The sequence below is a fragment of the Lolium rigidum genome, chromosome 1 (assembly GCF_022539505.1).
Source record: "Lolium rigidum isolate FL_2022 chromosome 1, APGP_CSIRO_Lrig_0.1, whole genome shotgun sequence".
Lineage (NCBI taxonomy): Eukaryota > Viridiplantae > Streptophyta > Magnoliopsida > Poales > Poaceae > Lolium > Lolium rigidum.
Genome location: NC_061508.1, coordinates 351,382,935 through 351,399,113, shown reverse-complemented (window position 1 = coordinate 351,399,113; position 16,179 = coordinate 351,382,935).

Sequence of the window (16,179 nt, the reverse complement as noted above, 5' to 3'; positions counted from 1 at the left end):
GATATAAATAAGCACTTCACTATGCTCTTCAACAGTGAATAAGTACTTCGTGAAATATAGCCTAAGAGACCCACACGGTGCACACACTGTCACCTTTACACACGTGGGACAAGGAGTCTCCGGAGATCACATAAGTAAAACCCACTTGACTAGCATAATGACATCTAGATTACAAGCATCATCATATGAATCTCAATCATGTAAGGCAGCTCATGAGATTATTGTATTGAAGTACATAGGAGAGAGATGAACCACATAGCTACCGGTACAGCCCCGAGCCTCGATGGAGAACTACTCCCTCCTCATGGGAGCAGCGAGCGATGATGAAGATGGCGGTGGAGATGGCAGCGGTGTCGATGGAGAAGCCTTCCGGGGCACTTCCCCGCTCCGGCGGGGTGCCGGAACAGAGACTCCTGTCCCCCGGATCTTGGCTTCGCGATGGCGGCGGCTCCGGAACTTTTCTCGTATCGTGGCTTCCTCCGTAAGGGTTTTCGATGCGGGGGCTTTAAATAGGCGAAGAGGCGGCGCAGGAGGGTCAACGAGGCGACGAGACCATAGGGTGGCGCGGCCGGGGCCTGGGCCGCGCCACCATGTCATCCGGGCCCACCAGGGCCCCCTCCGGCGGCTCTCGGGTGTTCCGGATGCTTCCGGGCAAAATAGGAACACAGGCGTTGATTTCGTCCAATTCGAGAATATTTCGTTACTAGGATTTCTGAAACCAAAAACAGCGAGAAAACAGGAACGGCACTTCGGCATCTTGTTAATAGGTTAGTTCCATAAAATGCGTAAATACGACATAAAATGTGCATAAAACATGTAGGTATCATCAATAAAGTGGCATGGAACATAAGAAATTATCGATACGTTGGAGACGTATCAAGCACCACCGGCCCTTATAAGAGACGCAATGAACCGGTTCAAAGAAAGTCAACTGTCTTCCCACCTGCCCCGTTTTCCTGCCGTACCGACCTTCTTCCTCGATGGCCATCTCCCACGCGCGCCGGCCTGTTCCGCCGCACCCCCCCCGCCCCCGCGCCCGCGAGCCTCCGGCCGCGCCGCTGGCTGACCTCCTCCGCATCTCGGGCCCCACGTGCCGCCGCTGCAGCCGCCCCTGATTCCACCGCCGCCGCGACCCCAATGATGTCCGGCGACCGCTGCTCCACCCCCCCCCCCCCCCGCCGGCGGCCGCGCGCCCCGCCCACCCGCCGCCGGCCGCGCGCCCCGCCAAGCTGCCGCATCGCGCCCCGCCCGCCGCCGGCCTTGCGCCCACATCGGGCTTCATCTACTTCAAGGCCACGGCGATGAACGCGCGTGCCATGGCGTACTGGCATGCGGCAAGGGTGCGGTTCCCCAAGGAGCACGACCAGTTCGTTTTCAACGAGATGAAGAGCGAGCTCGCGGCGCCGCCGATCGGCGTCAAGATCAGGTTCGTCGACAACGCCGCCTTGAGAGGGTTCTGCAAGCTGGGGCTCGACCTGAACCGGATCGCCGGGCCGCGGCGGCCGCCGGCCACGTGCCCCGCCAAGCCGCTGCATCCCGCCCCGCCACAAACCATCGCCGCCTGCCACACCGCCCTGCGTCCTCGACCACACTGCTGCGCCACCCTCTGGCTCCTCAAGCTCGCCGTATGCCCCTGCGGCCGTGGCACTCTGCTTCCGGAGGGCACCCTGCGACCCTTGGTTCCGCTCGCCGTGAGCCATCCGGCCTGCTCCCGGCGCTGTTGTTCCTTCTTGCACGGCGCGAGGCCTCTTCTTCCCGACGTCCCGTGATGCTGCCGTCGGCGACATGGCCACACCAGTCAAGCTGTGTTGCTCTTCATCTCAAAATATTCATCTCAATTTATCTGTTTGGGCAGTACAAACAAGTGAAAAAGAGAAGTGCAAGCACAGCAAGACAGAGCCACGAAGAGAAGATAGCGCAGGCTGAAAATAGTTCGATTTAGAACTGATCATACTGATGTGTTCTTCACAGACACCGGCAGTACAACTTTTTTTTCGAAATGGGGGCTGACCCCGGCCTCTGCATCAATCGATGCACGCAGCCCTCTTTTATTACCCAGATAGCATAATTCTTAGTCTTACAATTCACGAATCACAAAGCGTGTACACAAAGACTAGCCAATAAAAATAAGAGAGACTCGCTTATACATCTGAAAGTCGTTTAACAGGACGCCAGCCATCCTGGTTGTATATAGCCCGTGCCACCGCATCCAGCCGGCGGCATCCAGCATGCATAGGCTCGCGTTGCGTCTCCGGCAGTAAAAGAGACCATTCGTGGATCCAGTGTGAGACCATACGGGTAACCTGTAAAAAATTTGAGTTCGTACTCTTGTTAAAGACAATATCATTGCGGCAGTTCCATATAGCCCACATGAGGGCGCAAAACCCAATTCTAATTCTGAACTTGGACACTTTATCAACTCCGTTCAACCAATTTCCAAACATATTTGTAACATTTGTTGGAGGAACAATATTGAAAGTGAACTGAATAACTCTCCAAATAAGTTTAGCGAAGGGACAATCAAAGAACAAATGATTGATTGATTTCGATGAATCACAGAACGCACATTTCATGCAACCATTCCAATTTCGGCGAGCTAAATTATCTTTAGTGAGGATAACTTTTCTATGCAGAAACCACATAAAAATCTTGACTTTCAGTGGTATCTTAAGTTTCCATATATATTTACGAAGATAGATCGTATGACCGTTCATATAATCTTCATACATGGATTTTACCGTGAAAGATCCAGACGTTGTTAACTTCCATACAAAAATATCCTTCTCCTCTGACAAGGTTACAAGAATAAGGCGTTGGACCAACGCAATCCAAGCATCCCACTTGTTTCCTGTCAAAGTCCTTCTAAACTCTATATTCAGAGGTGTATTTGAAAGAACATCGGCGACTAAAACATTTTTTCGTCGGACGATATTATACAATGAAGGATATTGGGACGCCAAAGGAGCATCGCCCAGCCAAATGTCTTCCCAAAAGCGTACTTGCTGGCCATTCCCAATTGTGAACGAACCTCGTGAGAAGAAATCGTCTTTCACTCCCATGAGTCCTTTCCAAAAGAAATATAAATCATAGGGATTGTGAAGTGCAGGCTTTGTATCAAAGAAATATAGTTTCCTGTCCTTCGCGTCCTTGTTGCCCGACGTTGGCCTACAGTGAGCGGCTGCTCCACAGCTGGAGCTCGTCATGTTTTTGTTCCAAATCCTAGAATAGATGATAATTGGCAGCTGTCTCCAATCACTGTATGTTAACACGAAGTTCATGCTAATGCTGCTTGCCTGGGAATACAAGTATCGCTGTTTTGTTTCCGAAATGAAATAGGCACATACTTGATTCAGATATCTAGACGTAGAGACATAGAGAAAACCCACGGGAAGTATTAATTTAGAAGGATTATTGTTTAAGGATTAGTTCTTCTGTTGTAAGAATGTTTGATCTACTCCAACAGGGCACAACTTCAATGGTTTAGTTTGCATGTTTATTTGTAAAAGCTTATTAGAGCATGGTTCCCGTCTTTATTTGTGAGATGTGGTACATATAGTCGGGAGAGCTGGTCGAAGTGCAATTTTTTGCTTGTAAATTATCCATCCATTATTTTTTGTTGATATGTGAAGGAGGTACAACATCTGAATTTTTTTCTTTTCTTTTATTTTTTTTAATCCTGCAGCGCTTCACATACCTCTATCTATGCAGTAGAGAGAAAAATGGAAAGATGTGGGACGTTCAATTGGCAAGGATTGTGAAATACACACAGATAGTTTAACTTCATATTCCCACATGTCAGAAAACTTCAAAACCATCTTGTTGTGAAGAAAATGAGGGACTATATATAAGTGCATATGCATAAGTACAATGAAAAACTCTCGTACAATAGTGGTTAGCATTTTTTTCTTTTGACTTGCAGCAATGGTGGAATTACAGTGTTAAAAAGTTCAGTTTTCAGTAGAGTTATGGTGGTTTTGATTTTTTTTTCTTTGTTTCTTTCACAATATATGTTTGTGTGAAGTCCTATGTTAATCGGAATACAATTTTCACTTCACGGGAATACATGCCAGAGACAAGGGAAGTATATGTAAAATAGAACAATTTTGTTCACACTTGATGTTTCTGGAAGTATATATACACTCTACTAACTCTTGATGATTTTCAGCAGTATGCTGATTGTCATGATTTGAACTATTTGATCATCGGTGGAGCAGTACAAATATACAATGGTGAAAAGTACAATTGGTTGGTCTGCGCCTCAAAGATAGAGGAGTATGCCGCCAATTCTTGATTAGCAGCGCCAGATGGAGAGGAAATCGGGAGCATCGGCAGTGTATGGCTACGCCACTACGGGAAAATCAGGCGCTGCCGTGCAGCCAAGCTTTGCCGTGAGCTGCTGCACGGCAAAGATTTCTTTGCCGTGCGTAGCAAGAAGAGCCCACGGCAACGCAAAAATGCACGGCAAAGAATGAGAGCAGCGCACGGCAAAGAAACATAGCACGGCAAAGAAAGATATGGCGCACGGCAAAGTAGTTCCTCACGGCAAAGAATGGGAGCAGCGCACGGCAAAGATTTTAAGACGGCAAAGTCCCCGCAAGCCGCACGGCAAAGAAACAGCGCACGGCAAAGGCAAAATGCACTGCCGTGCCCGCCCCTTTGCCGTGCAGACAGACTAGCTTGCACGGCAAAGGGTCCTTTGCCGTGCGCTTCTCCCTTTGCCGTGCGCCAATATACATTTTATTTGTTTTTCTAACTATTTTATTTCATCTACTACTTATATTTATTTTGTTAATTAGTTTTTCTTTTTGATGACTATTTATTACACTATGTGAAATACAAAATTAGTCTCCATGCTCATCCCCCACATATATCAGGGTTCCGGTGCTCGGCGGCCGTCCCCCTCCTTCCCCCCCCCAAAACAACGGGACGGCGGGTCTACCCCCTAGATTTCTCCGCGCGAGGTTCCACCAATATACCTTTTCATAGGTTTAGGTTTGTTTAGTCCATGGACATATGGAAAACCATGTGTGGTACCCTTTGGCACGGTCTAGCCCCGATATACCCGCGGCGGGACACTTCACCGTACACGTCCAGGAATCCGTTAAGTGTTATCGCCCGAAGGTGAGGAATGTCGGACCGGGGATCCATGCCATGCACCATTTGGTGAATTACACCTAGCATCACACTTTGAAACATAGAATAGGTCCACATGCAAGGTTTGGTGGGGTTCCGGTGCTCGGCGGTCGTTCTCCCCTCCTCCCCCCAAAACAAGCGGAACGTGTGCCCCGGCGGGTCTACCCCCTAGATTTCTCCGCGCGAGGGTGCACCAATGTAACTTTTCATTCTTTTAGGTTTGTTTAGGACATATACACATGGAGAACCAAGATTGGGACCCTTTGGCACATACATACCCGCAGCTCGAGCCATTATCACATGATCGAGGGTGTGCTGATCTACTCGGTTAGGGTTTGGTGTAGGGTTAGGGCTAGGGTCTAGGGGGTAGGGCTAGGGTTTAGGTTCAATGTAAGTATTTATGGTTAGGTATAGGTTTAGGGTTTAGGGTTAGGGTTAGGGTTAGGGTTTATGATGCATGGTTCTGCAGCTCCGGCGTCGTGGTTTAGGGTTTTAGAGGGGTTTTAGTGCTCGAAGCCTCCCCAGTTTAGGGTTTAGGGTTTAGGGGAGATACTTTTGCACCATTAGACCTTGCACCACACTTTGAAACATATCATAGGCCCACATGCAAGGTTTGGTGGGGTTCCGGTGCTCCGGCGGTCGTTCTCCCCCTCCTCCCCCCAAAACAAGCGGAACGTGTGCCCCGGCGGGTCTACCCCCTAGATTTCTCCGCGCGAGGGTGCACCAATGTAACTTTTCATTCTTTTAGGTTTGTTTAGGACATATACACATGGAGAACCAAGATTGGGACCCTTTGGCACATACATACCCGCAGCTCGAGCCATTATCACATGATCGAGGGTGTGCCTGATCTACTGGTTAGGGTTAGGTGTATGGTTAGGGCTAGGGTCTAGGGGGTAGGGCTAGGGTTTAGGTTCAATGTAAGTATTTATGGTTAGGTATAGGTTTAGGGTTTAGGGTTAGGGTTAGGGTTAGGGTTTATGATGCATGGTTCTGCAGCTCGCGGCGTCGTGGTTTAGGGTTTTAGAGGGGTTTTAGTGCTCGAAGCCTCCCGAGCTTAGGGTTTAGGGTTTAGGGGAGATACTTTTGCACCATTAGACCTTGCACCACACTTTGACACATATCATAGGCCCACATGCAAGGTTTGGTGGGGTTCCGGTGCTCCGGCGGTCGTTCTCCCCTCCTCCCCCAAAACAGCGGAACGTGTGCCCCGGCGGGTCTACTCCCCTAGATTTCTCCGCGCAGGGTGCACCAATGTAACTTTTCATTCTTTTAGGTTTGTTTAGGACATATACACATGGAGAACCAAGATTGGGACCCTTTGGCACATACATACCCGCAGCTCGAGCCATTATCACATGATCGAGGGTGTGCCTGATCTACTGGTTAGGGTTAGGTGTAGGGTTAGGGCTAGGGTCTAGGGGGTAGGGCTAGGGTTTAGGTTCAATGAAAGTATTTATGGTTAGGTATAGGTTTAGGGTTTAGGGTTAGGGTTAGGGTTATGGTTTATGATGCATGGTTCCGCAGCTCCGCGTCGTGGTTTAGGGTTTTAGAGGGGTTTTAGTGCTCGAAGCCTCCCCGGTTTAGGGTTTAGGGTTTAGGGAGATACTTTTGCACCATTAGACCTTGCACCACACTTTGACACATATCATAGGCCCACATGCAAGGTTTGGTGGGGTTCCGGTGCTCCGGCGGTCGTTCTCCCCTCCTCCCCCAAAACAGCGGAATGTGTGCCCCGCGGGTCTACCCCCTAGATTTCTCCGCGCGAGGGTGCACCAATGTAACTTTTCATTCTTTTAGGTTTGTTTAGGACATATACACATGGAGAACCAAGATTGGGACCCTTTGGCACATACATACCCGCAGCTCGAGCCATTATCACATGATCGAGGGTGTGCTCGATCTACTTGGTTAGGGTTAGGTGTAGGGTTAGGGCTAGGGTCTAGGGGGTAGGGCTAGGGTTTAGGTTCAATGTAAGTATTTATGGTTAGGTATAGGTTTAGGGTTTAGGGTTAGGGTTAGGGTTAGGGTTTATGATGCATGGTTCTGCAGCTGCGGCGTCGTGGTTTAGGGTTTTAGAGGGGTTTTAGTGCTCGAAGCCTCCCGGCTTAGGGTTTAGGGTTTAGGGGAGATACTTTGCACCATTAGACCTTGCACCACACTTTGACACATATCATAGGCCCACATGCAAGGTTTGGTGGGGTTCCGGTGCTCGGCGGTCGTTCTCCCCCTCCTCCCCCAAAACAGCGGAACGTGTGCCCCGGCGGGTCTACCCCCCTAGATTTCTCCGCGCGAGGGTGCACCAATGTAACTTTTCATTCTTTTAGGTTTGTTTAGGACATATACACATGGAGAACCAAGATTGGGACCCTTTGGCACATACATACCCGCAGCTCGAGCCATTATCACATGATCGAGGGTGTGCCTGATCTACTGGTTAGGGTTAGGTGTAGGGTTAGGGCTAGGGTCTAGGGGTTAGGGCTAGGGTTTAGGTTCAATGTAAGTATTTATGGTTAGGTATAGGTTTAGGGTTTAGGGTTAGGGTTAGGGTTAGGGTTTATGATGCATGGTTCTGCAGGTATCGCGGCGTCGTGGTTTAGGGTTTTAGAGGGGTTTTAGTGCTCGAAGCCTCCCAGCTTAGGGTTTAGGGTTTAGGGGAGATACTTTTGCACCATTAGACCCTGCACCACACTTTGACACATATCATAGGCCCACATGCAAGGTTTGGTGGGGTTCCGGTGCTCCGGCGGTCGTTCTCCCCTCCTCCCCCCAAAACAGCGGAACGTGTGCCCCGGCGGGTCTACCCCCTAGATTTCTCCGCGAGGGTGCACCAATGTAACTTTTCATTCTTTTAGGTTTGTTTAGGACATATACACATGGAGAACCAAGATTGGGACCCTTTGGCACATACATACCCGCAGCTCGAGCCATTATCACATGATCGAGGGTGTGCTCGATCTACTTGGTTAGGGTTAGGTGTAGGGTTAGGGCTAGGGTCTAGGGGGTAGGGCTAGGGTTTAGGTTCAATGTAAGTATTTATGGTTAGGTATAGGTTTAGGGTTTAGGGTTAGGGTTAGGGTTAGGGTTTATGATGCATGGTTCTGCAGTGCTCGCGCGTCGTGGTTTAGGGTTTTAGAGGGGTTTTAGTGCTCGAAGCCTCCCAGCTTAGGGTTTAGGGTTTAGGGGAGATACTTTTGCACCATTAGACCTTGCACCACACTTTGACACATATCATAGGCCCACATGCAAGGTTTGGTGGGGTTCCGGTGCTCCGGCGGTCGTTCTCCCCTCCTCCCCCAAAACAACGGAACGTGTGCCCCGGCGGGTCTACCCCCTAGATTTCTCCGCGCTAGGGTGCACCAATGTAACTTTTCATTCTTTTAGGTTTGTTTAGGACATATACACATGGAGAACCAAGATTGGGACCCTTTGGCACATACATACCCGCAGCTCGAGCCATTATCACATGATCGAGGGTGTGCCTGATCTACTGGTTAGGGTTAGGTGTAGGGTTAGGGCTAGGGTCTAGGGGGTAGGGCTAGGGTTTAGGTTCAATGTAAGTATTTATGGTTAGGTATAGGTTTAGGGTTTAGGGTTAGGGTTAGGGTTAGGGTTTATGATGCATGGTTCTGCAGCCTCCGCGTCGTGGTTTAGGGTTTTAGAGGGGTTTTAGTGCTCGAAGCCTCCCCGAGCTTAGGGTTTAGGGTTTAGGGGAGATACTTTTGCACCATTAGACCTTGCACCACACTTTGACACATATCATAGGCCCACATGCAAGGTTTGGTGGGGTTCCGGTGCTCCGGCGGTCGTTCTCCCCCTCCTCCCCCAAAAACAAGTGGAACGTGTGCTCCCGGCGGGTCTACCCCCCTAGATTTCTCCGCGCGAGGGTGCACCAATGTAACTTTTCATTCTTTTAGGTTTGTTTAGGACATATACACATGGAGAACCAAGATTGGGACCCTTTGGCACATACATACCCGCAGCTCGAGCCATTATCACATGATCGAGGGTGTGCCCGATCTACTCGGTTAGGGTTAGGTGTAGGGTTAGGGCTAGGGTCTAGGGGTAGGGCTAGGGTTTAGGTTCAATGTAAGTATTTATGGTTAGGTATAGGTTTAGGGTTTAGGGTTAGGGTTAGGGTTAGGGTTTATGATGCATGGTTCGCGTGCATGCGCGTCGTGGTTTAGGGTTTTAGAGGGGTTTTAGTGCTCGAAGCCTCCCCAGTTTAGGGTTTAGGGTTTAGGGGAGATACTTTTGCACCATTAGACCTTGCACCACACTTTGACACATATCATAGGCCCACATGCAAGGTTTGGTGGGGTTTCGGTGCTCCGGCGGTCGTTCTCCCCCTCCTCCCCCCAAAACAGCGGAACGTGTGCCCCGGCGGGTCTACCCCCTAGATTTCTCCGCGCAGGGTGCACCAATGTAACTTTTCATTCTTTTAGGTTTGTTTAGGACATATACACATGGAGAACCAAGATTGGGACCCTTTGGCACATACATACCCGCAGCTCGAGCCATTATCACATGATCGAGGGTGTGCCTGATCTACTGGTTAGGGTTAGGTGTAGGGTTAGGGCTAGGGTCTAGGGGGTAGGGCTAGGGTTTAGGTTCAATGTAAGTATTTATGGTTAGGTATATGTTTAGGGTTTAGGGTTAGGGTTAGGGTTAGGGTTTATGATGCATGGTTCTGCAGCTCCGCCGTCGTGGTTTAGGGTTTTAGAGGGGTTTTAGTGCTCGAAGCCTCCCCAGTTTAGGGTTTAGGGTTTAGGGGAGATACTTTTGCACCATTAGACCTTGCACCACACTTTGACACATATCATAGGCCCACATGCAAGGTTTGGTGGGGTTCCGGTGCTCCGGCGGTCGTTCTCCCCTCCTCCCCCAAAACAACGGAACGTGTGCCCCGGCGGGTCTACCCCCTAGATTTCTCCGCGCGAGGGTGCACCAATGTAACTTTTCATTCTTTTAGGTTTGTTTAGGACATATACACATGGAGAACCAAGATTGGGACCCTTTGGCACATACATACCCGCAGCTCGAGCCATTATCACATGATCGAGGGTGTGCCTGATCTACTGGTTAGGGTTAGGTGTAGGGTTAGGGCTAGGGTCTAGGGGGTAGGGCTAGGGTTTAGGTTCAATGTAAGTATTTATGGTTAGGTATAGGTTTAGGGTTTAGGGTTAGGGTTAGGGTTAGGGTTTATGATGCATGGTTCACGGTACCGCGGCGTCGTGGTTTAGGGTTTTAGAGGTGTTTTAGTGCTCGAAGCCTCCCAGCTTTAGGGTTTAGGGTTTAGGCGAGATACTTTTGCACCATTAGACCTTGCACCACACTTTGACACATATCATAGGCCCACATGCAAGGTTTGGTGGGGTTCCGGTGCTCCGGCGGTCGTTCTCCCCCTCCTCCCCCCAAAACAGCGGAACGTGTGCCCCGGCGGGTCTACCCCCCTAGATTTCTCCGCGCGAGGGTGCACCAATGTAACTTTCCATTCTTTTAGGTTTGTTTAGGACATATACACATGGAGAACCAAGATTGGGACCCTTTGGCACATACATACCCGCAGACTCGAGCCATTATCACATGATCGAGGGTGTGCCCGATCTACCGGTTAGGGTTAGGTGTAGGGTTAGGGCTAGGGTCTAGGGGTAGGGCTAGGGTTTAGGTTCAATGTAAGTATTTATGGTTAGGTATAGGTTTAGGGTTTAGGGTTAGGGTTAGGGTTTATGATGCATGGTTCACGCAGCTCCGCGTCGTGGTTTAGGGTTTTAGAGGGGTTTTAGTGCTCGAAGCCTCCCCAGCTTAGGGTTTAGGGTTTAGGGGAGATACTTTTGCACCATTAGACCTTGCACCACACTTTGACACATATCATAGGCCCACATGCAAGGTTTGGTGGGGTTCCGGTGCTCCGGCGGTCGTTCTCCCCCTCCTCCCCCAAAACAACGGAACGTGTGCCCCGGCGGGTCTACCCCCTAGATTTCTCCGCGCGAGGGTGCACCAATGTAACTTTTCATTCTTTTAGGTTTGTTTAGGACATATACACATGGAGAACCAAGATTGGGACCCTTTGGCACATACATACCCGCAGCTCGAGCCATTATCACATGATCGAGGGTGTGCCTGATCTACTGGTTAGGGTTAGGTGTAGGGTTAGGGCTAGGGTCTAGGGGGTAGGGCTAGGGTTTAGGTTCAATGTAAGTATTTATGGTTAGGTATAGGTTTAGGGTTTAGGGTTAGGGTTTATGATGCATGGTTCTGCAGCTGCGGCGTCGTGGTTTAGGGTTTTAGAGGGGTTTTAGTGCTCGAAGCCTCCCCAGTTTAGGGTTTAGGGTTTAGGGGAGATACTTTTGCACCATTAGACCTTGCACCACACTTTGACACATATCATAGGCCCACATGCAAGGTTTGGTGGGGTTCCGGTGCTCCGGCGGGCGTTCTCCCCCTCCTCCCCCAAAACAGCGGAACGTGTGCCCCGGCGGGTCTACCCCCTAGATTTCTCCGCGCGAGGGTGCACCAATGTAACTTTTCATTATTTTAGGTTTGTTTAGGACATATACACATGGAGAACCAAGATTGGGACCCTTTGGCACATACATACCCGCAGCTCGAGCCATTATCACATGATCGAGGGTGTGCCTGATCTATCGGTTAGGGTTAGGTGTAGGGTTAGGGCTAGGGTCTAGGGGGTAGGGCTAGGGTTTAGGTTCAATGTAAGTATTTATGGTTAGGTATAGGTTTAGGGTTTAGGGTTAGGGTTAGGGTTTATGATGCATGGTTCTGCAGCTCCGGCGTCGTGGTTTAAGGTTTTAGAGGGGTTTTAGTGCTCGAAGCCTCCCCAGTTTAGGGTTTAGGGTTTAGGGGAGATACTTTTGCACCATTAGACCTTGCACCACACTTTGACACATATCATAGGCCCACATGCAAGGTTTGGTGGGGTTCCGGTGCTCCGGCGGTCGTTCTCCCCCTCCTCCCCCTGATACGTCCAATTTGCATCACTATTTTGTATCATAATTTGCTGTTATTCATTGATATATTTCATATTGGGACACAATACTTATGTTATTTCATCTATTTTGCATGTTTCATCATCATTGGAGGATCAAACACCGGAGCCAGGATTCTGCTGGAAAAAGCACCGTCAGAACGCAATATTTCGGAAGATCAACTGTGGAAGGGAATTTCACGAAAATTCCTATTTTTCCAGATGACGGAGGGAGCCAAAAGGGGGAGCAGAGAGGAGCCACTGTGGGCCCAGACCACAGGGCGGCGCGGCCCAAGGCCCGGCCGCGCCACCCCGTGCTGCGGGGGCCCCACAGCCCCTTTCGCCTCCTTTTCTTCGCGTACTCCTTCGTCCCGAAAACCTAAGCCACAGAGGGATCCTCACGAAGGGTTACGGCCGCCTCGCGGGGCGGAGAACACCGAGAGAGAAAGAGCTCTCCGGCGGGCAGGAATCCGCCGGGGAAATTTCCTCCCGGAGGGGGAAATCGACGCCATCGCCATCGTCATCGAGCGGGACATCATCTCCATCATCATCATCATCATCTCCACCATCTACACCGCCATCACCACCGCTGCACCTCGTCATCGCTGTAGCAATTCGGGTTAAATCTTGATTGTTTGATAGGGGAAACTCTCCCGGTGTTATTCTATACTTGTTGTAGATGCTATTGAGTGAAACCATTGAACCAAGGTTTATGTTCAGATTGTTATTCATCATCATATCACCTCTGATTGTATTCCATATGATGTCTCGTGAGTAGTTCGTTTAGTTCTTGAGGACATGGGTGAAGTCTAAATGCTAGTAGTGAATTATGGTTGAGTAATATTCAATGTTATGATATTTAAGTTGTGGTGTCATTCTTCTAGTGGTGTCGTGTGAACGTCGACTACACGACACTTCACCATTTATGGGCCTAGGGGAGTGCATCTTGTATTCGGTTGCTAATTGCGGGGTTGCCGGAGTGACAAAAACCTAAGCCCCCGTTAGTATATCGATGCAGGAGGGATCGCAGGATCTCGAGTTTAAGGTCTGTGGTTAGATTTATCTTAATTACTTTCTTGTAGTTGCGGATGCTTGCAAGGGGTATAATCACAAGTATGTATTAGTCCTAGGAAGGGCGGTGCATTAGCATAGGTTCACCCACACAACACTTATCAAAACAATGAAGATTAATCAGCTGTATGTAGCGAAAGCACTAGACTAAAATTCCCGTGTGTCCTCAGGAACGTTTGGTCATTATAAGTAATCAAACCGGCTTGTCCTTTGTGCTAAAAAGGATTGGGCCACTCGCTGCAATTATTTCTCTCGCATTTTATTTACTTGTACTTTATTTATCTGAAATATCAAAACCCCCGAATACTTGTCCGTGAGCATTTACGGTGAATCCTTCATCGAAACTGCTGCCAACACCTTCTGCTCCTCGTTGGGTTCGACACTCTTATTTATCGAAAGTACTACGATACACCCCCTATACTTGTGGGTCATCAAGACTATTTTCTGGCGCCGTTGCCGGGAGTGAAGCGCTATTGGTAAGTGGAATTGGTAAGGAAAACCTTTATCGTTGTGCTGATTTTATTTCGCTCGCTCGCTATAAATCATTATGGAGAGATCTTCTCTTCAATTTCTATTTGGGAAATCTACTACTACCGCAACGGTAGTGGATGAAGCGCCAGGTGAGGAAGTAGTACCATATAAAATACCTATGAAAATTATTGAACGTGTTATGGATAACCGCTATGAAGGGGATGGAACCGTCCATCCCGGTGATCATTTACTGTTTTTGCATGAATTATGCGGGTTATTCAAATGTGCAGGTATTTCTATGAATGAAGTTAGGAAGAAACTATTCACTATATCGTTGTCCGGTAAAGCGGCGCACCGGTATAAATTGCTCGAAGAATGGTGATTCTATTGATTGGGAGGACATTGTGCCTTTATTCTATTCCAAATTTTATCCTCCAAGTGAAATTCACAAAGATCGGAACCGCATATATAATTTCTGGCCTCATGATGGAGAGAGTATTGCCCAAGCTTGGGGGAGATTGAAGTCTTTAATGCTCAAATGCCCCATTCATGAGCTTCCTGGTAATGTTATTATTGATAATTTCTATGCAAGACTTTCTTTTCAAGACAAGACCTTGCTGGATACTTCTTGTTCTGGATCATTTACGCGCAAGAATGAAGAGTTTAAAAGGGACCTTCTTGATCGGATCCAAGAAAATACGGAAGGATGGGAGAACGACAAAGATAGAGAATCAGGTATAATTTATGATTATAAATGCATTGAAGCTTTTATGGATACCTGATAAATTTCGTAATATGAGTGCTACATATGGTCTTGATTCCCAAGTTGTTGCAAATCTTTATAGAGCTTTTGCCTCTCATTATGAACTCGCCTAAGAAGAATTTTGATAAGTATCATGAACCGTATAAAGATAAAACTGATTCATCCGTAAACAAATGTGTAGTGGTTGAAACTGTTGATAATGTTATTCCCGAAGCTTATATCGAAAAAACTCCTTTCCCTGCTAAAATGAAGGAGTACTCGTCATATCTAGTGCAGCTTAATAAAAGCGAAAAGAAACCTAAAGAACTCCGAAGAACAAATTAAAATTGAACTCGCTCGTTGCAATAGTTAAAGATCTTGTGACTGAAAATGTGGAGGATGGTCATATTATTTTCTCGTGAAGATGCTTCTAATATTGTTTCACATCCTAATAAATCCAAACAAGTTAGTGTTCCTATGCTATCTCGTTAGAATTGGTGATCATTGCTATTATGGTTTATGTGATATTGGTGCAAGTGTTAGTGCTATTCCTTATGAGCTTTACACGGAGATTATGCACGAAATTGGTTCTTGTGAACTTGAAGATATTGATGTGGTTATTCATCCGGCTAATAGAGAAACTATTTCTCCAATTGGTATTGTTCGAGATGTGGAAGTTCTATGTGGTAAGATTAAATATCCCGTCGACTTTTGGTACTTGGTTCTGCTGCTAGTGATTATTGTCCTATCATTTTTGGTAGACCTTTTCTAAATACTTGTGGAGCTATTATAGATTGTAAGAAAGAGAAAATTTTGACTAGATTTGTTGGTGAACCTTATGAATTTAACTTTTCTAAATTTACCAAAACTCCTTATAAAACTGACTTGCCTAGTAATGATTTTAAAATGGAGCAAGTGTGCATCTATTGTTCTTGTTCCTAATAATCCTTTGCAAGCAACATTTGGAGAATAGTGAAAGTGAAGCTTTTAGGAAAGAAAGAGATGAGCTTGAGGAAATTTTTCGTCGCCAACCTATTCTCAAGCATGATTTACCGGTGGAAGATTTGGGTACAACACCGCCACCAAAGGAAGATCCTGTTTTTGATTTAAAGCCTTTACCCGATAATCTTAAATATGCTCATATTGATGATAAGAAAATATATCCCGTTATTATTAGTTCTAAGCTTTCAGAGATTGAGGAAGAAAGGTTATTGGAAATATTGAAGAAACACCGAGGAGCTATTGGCTATACTCTTGATGATTTGAAAGGGATTTCTCCTTCTATTTGCCAACATGCTATTAATATGGAAGAAGACGCAAAGCCTCGTTGTTGAACATCAACGTCGTCTAATTCCGAAGATGAAGGAAGTGGTAAGAAACGAGGTATTAAAACTCCTTGAAGCTGGTATTATATATCCTATTGCTGATAGTAGATGGGTTAGTCCTGTTCATTGTGTTCCTAAGAAAGGAGGAATGACTGTTGTGCCTAATGATAATGATGAGCTTATTCCTCAAAGAATAGTTGTAGGTTATAGAATGTGCATTGATTTTCGTAAAGTTAATAAAGTTACTAAGAAAGATCATTACCCTTTACCCTTTATTGATCAAATGTTAGAGAGGTTGTCTAAAAATACTCATTTTTGCTTTCTTGATGGTTATTCCGGGTTTTCACAAATTGTCGTTAAAGCTAAAGATCAAGAGAAAACCACTTTTACTTGTCCTTATGGAACGTATGCTTATAGGCGTATGCCTTTTGGTTTATGTAATGCTCCTCGCT